Source organism: Chiloscyllium plagiosum, unplaced genomic scaffold (assembly GCF_004010195.1).
Source record: "Chiloscyllium plagiosum isolate BGI_BamShark_2017 unplaced genomic scaffold, ASM401019v2 scaf_1688, whole genome shotgun sequence".
NCBI lineage: Eukaryota > Metazoa > Chordata > Chondrichthyes > Orectolobiformes > Hemiscylliidae > Chiloscyllium > Chiloscyllium plagiosum.
The window spans coordinates 58880-67351 of record NW_025215329.1 but is presented as its reverse complement, the minus strand read 5'-3'; the positions used below and the strand labels follow the sequence as shown (position 1 = coordinate 67351).

Below are 8472 nucleotides of genomic sequence, written 5' to 3'. Positions count from 1 at the left end.
GGTTGGATCCAACATCTTGCTTTACATCAGTGTCAGGGTCCAGAACAGGTCTGGCCTAAAATTCATTTTCAGGTTGAGATAAGATCAATCTGATCCAACAAAAGTACTCATCCAGGTCCAAGCTTGTTGCCACATATAGGGGGTTCTTGTCCTGGCTTCACTGCCTCTCTCATGGCTATGCCATCTTCTGGGAATCTCTGGAGTGGCACCATGCACAGGTTGTTCATATATTTGGTAACCACTGGATTGACCAGGCCATCTACATGGGAAATACTATTCTGATAGCATCTGTTATGTTCATTTTGATTTATATCTTGATTATAATTGTTCTATAATTGTTATAATTATATTAATTATAATTATATTTGCTTATAATTATAAGCAAAGTGGCATTTTTTGTTAATTTGCTTTTGGCCTTGTGCCATCTGGTCATCCAGATTAGCCATAGAATCACAGAATGGGCAGAGCACAGAGGCGGCCATTTATTATTTCATGTCAGTACAGGTTCTGCCAGAGCAACCAGCTAGCTCCATTCCTCCTGTCCTTCCATCTATAGTCTTGCAATTTGTTCTCTTCAGATAAAAGCGCAATTGAATCTGCCTCCACCACACTCTCAGGCACATCCTAACCCTCACTGAGTGTAAAAAAAGTGTTTTCCTTGTGACACCTGTTCTTTGTTAATCTCCATTGATTAGATTCCATTCCCTACAGTGCGGAAACAGGCCCTTCAGCCCAACAAGTCCACACTGACCCTCTGAAGAGTTACCCACCCAGACCCATTCCCCTACTAATGCACTTAACACTACGGGCAATTTAGCATGACCAATTCACCTGACCTGTACTTCTTTGGACTGTGGGAGGAAACCGGAGCACCCGCAGGGAACCCACGCAGACACGGGGAGAATGTGCAAACTCCACACAGACAGTTGCCCGAGGCTGGGATCGAACTCAGGTGCCTAGCACTGCGAGGCAGCAGTGCTAACCTCTGAGCCACTGTGCCACCCCAATGAAGGAGGGAGCACTCAAGCAAGATTGCTTTTGCCGAAGCCCAGGATTGAACCAGGGACCTTTAGATCTTCAGTCTAATGCTCTCCCAACTGAGCTATTGGTTCATGACCCTTCTGGCAATGGAAGCAGTTTCTCCCTATCTTCTGTATCCAAACGCCACATGAGTTTGAATGGTCCTATCAAATCTTTTCATCTTGTCTTTTCCAGGCCTCAGCTTGATTACCTCTTCTGAGAAACTTGAGGTAGATCCAGAATGTTCATAGAATTGACCCTGAATGGATAGAAAAACACTTTAGAGATTATCTCCTGGACAAGTACTTTGATCACTGTTGGGAGTAAGGTACATGGGCCAGGTCTACTCAAGATCTGTATTGAGTTAACAGGGTAGAGTCTCTGCAAAAATTACATACAATATAGTGTAATATAGAGTGCTAAATGTTCATAAATTGTGTTGGAAAGTGTATCAAGCGATCTGTCAAAGGTCACATCCTTCTTGCCCAATATTTCTTAGTTTCTATTGGTCAACTTGGTAGAGTCCCAGAAGAAGTTCCAAAATAGCGTGAACAAAATCCCCTGTTCTATATCCTGACCTGTAGTTAAAGTATTGCACCAGTAAAACACGACCATGTTAAATTGCCCGTGGTGTTAGATGAAGGAGTAAATGTAGGGGAATGGGTCTGGCTGGGTTGCGGGTCGGTGTGGACTTGTTGGGCTGAAGGGCCTGTTTCCACACTGTAAAGTAATCTAATCTAAAATAACTTCCTTGTTTTTGAACTCAATGCTTCGAAAACCGAGGATGCTGTAAATTTTATTAATCATACTCTCAATTTCTCTTGCCACATTCAATGACTTATGCACATACACACCCAGGTTCCTCTGCCCTGCACCCACTTTAAAATTCAGGCACTTGACTTTCTATTGACTTGCTGATTTCTTTCCACCAAAATGGGTCACTCCACACTTCCTTGCATTGAATTTCATCTACGACCTGTCTGCTCATTTGTCCTTTTGTGGTTCAACATCCTCCTCTTCACAGTTGATAATGCTTTCACGTTTTGTATCATTTGCAAATTCTGAAATTCAGGCCTCACACCAGGTTTCTATTATAACATACCTGGAGAGCAACATTCCTAATACTGACCCCTCAGCAACTCTACTACAGTCTGACAACTATCTGATAATCACCACTCTCTCACATCGTAGTGATCTGTGTCCTAGTGCAATTCTCCTATTTTAAATGGCATGCCACTAAAAAAAAAATTCCAGATCGGTTGTTTTTTCAGTCCAAAGTGGATGATCACACAGTTATAGAGTCATAGAGATGTACAGCATAGAAACAGACTCTTCGGTCCAACCCGTCCATGCCGACCAGAAATCCCAACCCAATCTAGTCCCACCTGCCAGCACCTGGCCTATATCCCTCCAAACCCTTCCTATTCATATACCCATCCAAATGCCTTTTAAATGTTGCAATTATACCAGCCTCCACCACTTCCTCTGGCAGCTCATTCCATACACACACTACCCTCTGCGTGAAAAAGTTGCCACTTAGGTCTCTTTCATATCTTTCCCCTCTCACCCCAAACCTTTCCCATAGTTTTGTCCAATCACTTGGTCTATCAATGTTCTGTTGTAATTTTCTGCTCCCATCGGGATTACCTACTGTGCACTATTGGCAAGCTTAGCTACCTGGCTCACCATTGTGCTTTCTATATCATTCATGGATATAGTGAATGGTTGAGTCAATTGTTTCCGAGTTGAGTACATATGTATTATCCCTACTTCCTGCTTCATATGGCCTAACCACTCACTCACCTGACCAGAAGAATATTTTCCATCAATTTGATGAGCTTTAATTTCAGCTAACATTACCTTTTGTAAAATCACATCAAGGAAGTCCATATAAATGACACACATATGTAATGTCCTGTTTAATACTTTAATTACTTCCTCAAAAAATTCAATCAGGTTCATTAGACACGACCTACCCTTGACACACTCATGTCGGTCCTCCCTAATCAGCTCAAACTCCTCCAAGTTCTCATTCACTCTGACTGTAATTATAGATTCCAATCACTTTCCCACAACAGCTGCTGGACTAACAGCTCTATAATTTCTTGATTTCCCTCTCTCACGTTTTTAAATAATGGAGTTGAATTTGCATATTGCCAACCAGAAGGAACACTTTCTGAGTTGAGAAAACTTTGGAAGATGATGGCTAAAGAAAATCTACTATTTCCTCACTTCCTTCATAGAAATCCCTGGGGTGGAAACTACCAGGCCCAGGGGTTTTGTCATTCTTTAGTCCTGTTATTTTTTTCAATACATTTTAAGTTCATATGCAAGGTGACCCATTCTCTGCAAACTAAAGGAATATGTTTGCTAAATTACCCAGAGGTACCAGCAGCATTGAGTTCCCTGTTGCTTTCCCTGTGGCAACACCTCAGCCAGTTAGAACTGATTTGTCAACCAATCAGCACCTCTTTTCTCCTGGAATATAAATCTGGAATCCTTCCACTTGCATTGAGAATACAAAACAAAAAATTCAGGCAACATGACGTTTTAGCAATAATACTGTGTTCTTGTTTACATTAACTTTAGCAAGATTCAATCCTTCATTCATTGACTTGTCAGGTCTATTCCACTCTTCTGGTAACATGAGGACTGAGAGTAACATTTTGTTGTTTCCATTTGTAATTTTATCTCCTTCTGTTTTTCAACGACTCACAATACTTTTCATAACTGTTTTAATTCTGAGTATCAAATGTTATACGGTCATCTAGATATCCATCACAAATCTCTTTTTGTTTTCTCTTTTCAGATCTTATCGTTGCACTGTGTCTTCCTTTATTATTCCTGATATAAATTCCAATCATCTCAATCCATACTATCGTTTGGCTTGCTACATATCCTTCCTTTCATTAGTGTTATCTCTCTTTTTAGTTGACTGTCCAAAGGATGTAATGGTAATGCCATTAATCTAAAAATCAGGATCCTCAGGCTAACATTCAAATCTCACTATAGAAGATGATGAAACTTCAATTCAATGAGAAAATCTGGAATGAAAGAACTAGTCTAATGATGATCATGTAAACCACTGTTAAGTGTTGTAAAAACCCATCTGGTTCACTAATGCCCTTTGGGGAAAGAAATTTGCTATGCTCACCTGGTCTGTTCTACGTGTGTCAGGCAGGAGATACAGAAAGCTTAAACACACCTATCAACATGTTCAAGAACAGCTTCTTCCCTGCTGCTATTAACCTTCTGAACAGATCTCTCTCATTTCAAATCTAACGTTGATCTTGCTTTGTTGCACCTCCTTTGCAACCAAAGCTTTGCATTCCTCGTCCTGTTCTATCACCCTATGATCATTACGTGGTATGATCTGTCTGTACTGCACACAAAACAAAATGTTTCACTGCGCTTCGGTACATGACCTTGTGGAGGTTTATAAAATCATGAGGGGCACAGAGAGGGTGAATAGCCAAGGTCTTTTCCCTGGGGCGGGAGATTCCAAAACAAAAAGGAACAGGTGTAGGGTGAGGGGGGAACGTTTTAAAAGGAACCAAAGGGGCAACTTTTTCATACAACGGGTGGTGCATGTATCGAATGAGCTACCAGAGGAAGTGCTTAAAAGGCAACGGGATGGGTATATGAATCGGAAGGGTTTCGAGGGACATGGGCCAAATGCTGGCAAATGGGACTAGATTTATGTAGGATATTTGGTCAGGATGGACAAGTTGGACCGAAGGGTCTGATTCCATTCTGTACAGCTCTATGGCTCTATTTGACAATAATAATTCAAATCAAATGTGTCTCCAAGTCTACATCAATGCAGATGACTTATAACTCCAATTAGGGATAGGAAATAAATGCTAGCCTACAAGCAATGCTCTCGTGAACAAAAAGTGAATTGCTTTATTTTGTAAACAGAACTGTTGTCTCCCAAGGGTATATTGATAATAACATTATGACATAGATTCCTGACCAGCCAGGTTTGTATCTTTAAGACAGTTACATGGCACTGCGACATGTGACATTCTGGTCTAAAGAGACCTGCCTCGCCTTCAGTTAGTCTCTCTCTCTCTCTCTCTGTGATTGAATCAGTTATATGTGTATGTACAGTAACATCAGTAAGCACAGAGCCTCGAATATGCATGTAACTCTGTTATATTGGAACCTTCTAAAAGTGTTGTAAATAAACTTCAAGGTATCTAACTGAACAGAACATAATTGCATGTGGTATATTTTACAAGGATTAACATCTAGAAGACCACAGAATGCATCACTAATGCTGCATTAAGCTAAATTATTTTTAAACGTCCTTATCAGTAAATATGCCCAACAATAATTTGACCAGTTTGTCGGTCTTTGTCTACCTCATTAAATGTAGACTTACTAAAATTGTAAAGGCTGCCTTTTTATATTTTTGTACTTTTAATTGTGGACTGAAATGGGAAAAGAACTACTTTTAAAATGAAGGATTGTTGAAGAATTGCTGCAGTTTCTAAAAGCAAGTACCCTGACACCGATTGTAAGTATAATTTATATAGTTACTTGTTTGAACAGTAATGGAAATGTGTTGCTGGAAAAATGCAGCAGGTCAGGCAGCATCTAGGGAACAGGAGAATCGATGTTTCGGGCATTAGCCCTTCTTCCTGAAGAAGGGCTAATGCCCGAAACGTCGATTCTCCTGTTCCCTAGATGCTGCCTGACCTGCTGCGTTTTTCCAGCAACACATTTCCATCTCTGATCTCCAGCATCTGCAGACCTCACTTTCTCCTGTTTGAACAGTAGTCAAAGTATAGTTTGCAGATGAGCTGGAGTCAAGGGGTGTATACAAATGGAGTCTCAGCTGGTAACAAGAGTTGATTGGTCTGTGGACTAGTTAACGGTTATTGATGATAAGTATTCTCTGCCTACCAATAACTGTGATTGGTTCTCAGGTAGAAGGGCTTATGCCCGAAACGTCGATTCTCCTGTTCCTTGGATGCTGCCTGACCTGCTGCGCTTTTCCAGCAACACATTTTCAGCTCTGATCTCCAGCATCTGCAGCCTTCACTTTCTCCTCTCAGGTAGCTTGGACTTGCGAACGTGATAAGGAGAAGCCAACAGATCTAGACAAGCTCAGAAGTTCAATTCATTCTCTGAAATATTAGCTACGTGTTTTTTCTTCAGTAGTTGCTTTAAGCTATGACATTTAATGAATCGGTCAGAGGCCTTTTTATAAATGTGAAGCAGCCACCCTGTGCCTACTGCAAAATGATGGCAGCATCTGGAGAAGGAGAACTGAGAGGCAGTTTTCAGATCAGTGCACAAATCATCTCAGCAGATCCTGTGAACAGGGACCATTCAGCTGCTTTCCCTGTTCCTCCATAGATAAGACCCATTGTTGGATAAGGCCAAAGATAGCAGGAACTGATAAGAGCCTTTACAATAGGCTGTGATGTGAATGGAATTACACTGAGTCATGCTGAGAGCTAAGGCTGCAAGAAGTCAGTAACTGCTTCTCTACCAAACAAGGCGCGCATTTGGCCAAAACATTCAGGATTGGTCTCGTGCATGGATAATTCCAAATACAGCATACACTTGGCAGAGAGACTTATGTATAAAGAGTCTGATGAAATCCCTTTGTTCAGCAGCACTTTGAAGATTCAATTTGCAGGAAGATACCCTAACTCAGGAGATGTGGTGAAGATGTCGAGCAGAATTTCAGATTTGCCTGCTGACAACTCTCCCAGCAAATAATGTTTAGGTTTAGTTAGAGAAATCAGAGTAGTGAAAGACAGTGATTAATGTGTCTCTAGTAGTTAAAAGTATGTGTCATTCATTTAAGTACTTAATACATGAATTGTGTTTTATAAAGCTCTAAGTGTCTTCATTGTATTTTTGTCTACGTATGTACCGTTGTCTCTGGAGGTTACAACACCATACTTTTTTCCCATTTGTGTCTGTCTGTGATAAGTAATGAGCTATATTAATAATATGACAGTAAGGGAATTTAGTTTATTTTTTCATTGGTGTGACTGTGATCATATTATGATCACATGTTAGATTTACATAGGAGAAATAGAATAGTTACCAAGGGGAGAACTCTAACATATAAAATAGGTGTATGTGTCAGATTTTTGGCATTTAAGTGTGGTTTATAAGGGAGTTAGTGTTTAACTGTAGAGCCCTATACTGATGATTTGTAACTGTTCATCAATAGCTAGAATCTATTTAATTATATATTCTTGTTAAGTACAAGAAACCTGATCCATGCTTTCTGTCAACCTGGGAATGAAAATGTGGGGAACATTGAAGACATCTTAAAATATTTAAGTTTGTGATGACTTTGGGAATAGCAGTGCTTGATTTCCAGTGTGCTACCCCAGTGAGGTGTGACAAACTATAGGATTTCTTGGTCTGGATATTAGCAGAGCAGGTTTTGGAGAGAGTGAGAATCACCCGAGGGTATGGAGTTCAATTCTACAGCTTGCGCCTTCTGTCCCTGGTGTGTTTGAATCTGGCACAGGGTGGACTCTAGAGTGGGATACGGGAGCAGATAGAATCAATCCCCATCCAGGGAAAGAGGTGTGGAGTCAAATGCCACGCTAGTGAGATTCCCAATCATGGACAGAGTTCTCTTTCCAACCGAGGGGAGGGGATGGTGTTGGCAAAGGATAGACTGCCTTCCCTGGCTCCGTCTTGGTCAAACTTGGAGAAGAAGAGTTGACATTGGATCGGAATCAAGCTTCACGTTTTTAATAGCTTAATGCCAAAATCTGATGCATTCACCCATTTTGCATTTAGAACTTTCTCCTTCACAGGAGGTTCCCAAGCACTGAGGATGTCACCCAGACAGGGGACGAAACGTTTGCAACAAAAACTTCCAGCTCGGCGAACAGAACCACAACAACGAGCACCCGAGCTACAAATCTTCTCACAAACTTTGAAGAACTTTCTCCTTTTGTAACTGCTATATTTCTCCTATTTAATCCTAACTTTGAATCATATCATAATCACTTACATAATGAAAAGAGTAAATAAAATGTCATTACTGTAGCATTATTAACACAGCTCATTACCTATTACTGAATCTCACTTTGTTTGTTCTAGAAATAACTGGTCGTTCCAGAAAACTTCTCCTGTACATTCAAGAAAAGTCTAAATAAGAATTAAAATTGGGTGCAGCCTTGGTGGGCGGGAGGGCCTGCTCCTGTGCTGCATTGAATTGTATTGTATTGAACAAATTCACTTTCTTTTTGGTACTTTGGTTTTTCAATCTGCATGAAAATTAAAGTCTTCTGTTAAAACAGCCTTCATGTTGCTCCAAGCCTCTGTAATCTCTGAAGTTATACGTTTTGCTATTTTCATTGCTGTCAGGACACCCATAGTTACTGTTACAGTCTTTTTAATTTAAAAATTACAGTTTAAGCCATCTCTTTCTCCTCGATTCTAACTATGCTGTCTCTCTGATAT

The 8472-nt window shown here is 40.5% G+C and overlaps 1 non-coding gene across 1 annotated transcript; it reads right to left on the bottom strand.

Annotated features, from left to right (window-relative positions):
- Positions 1-1039: 1039 nt before the first annotated feature.
- trnaf-gaa lies at positions 1040-1110 on the bottom strand. Its single transcript has one exon. It is a non-coding gene; the product is annotated as a tRNA-Phe (tRNA).
- Positions 1111-8472: the final 7362 nt, after the last annotated feature.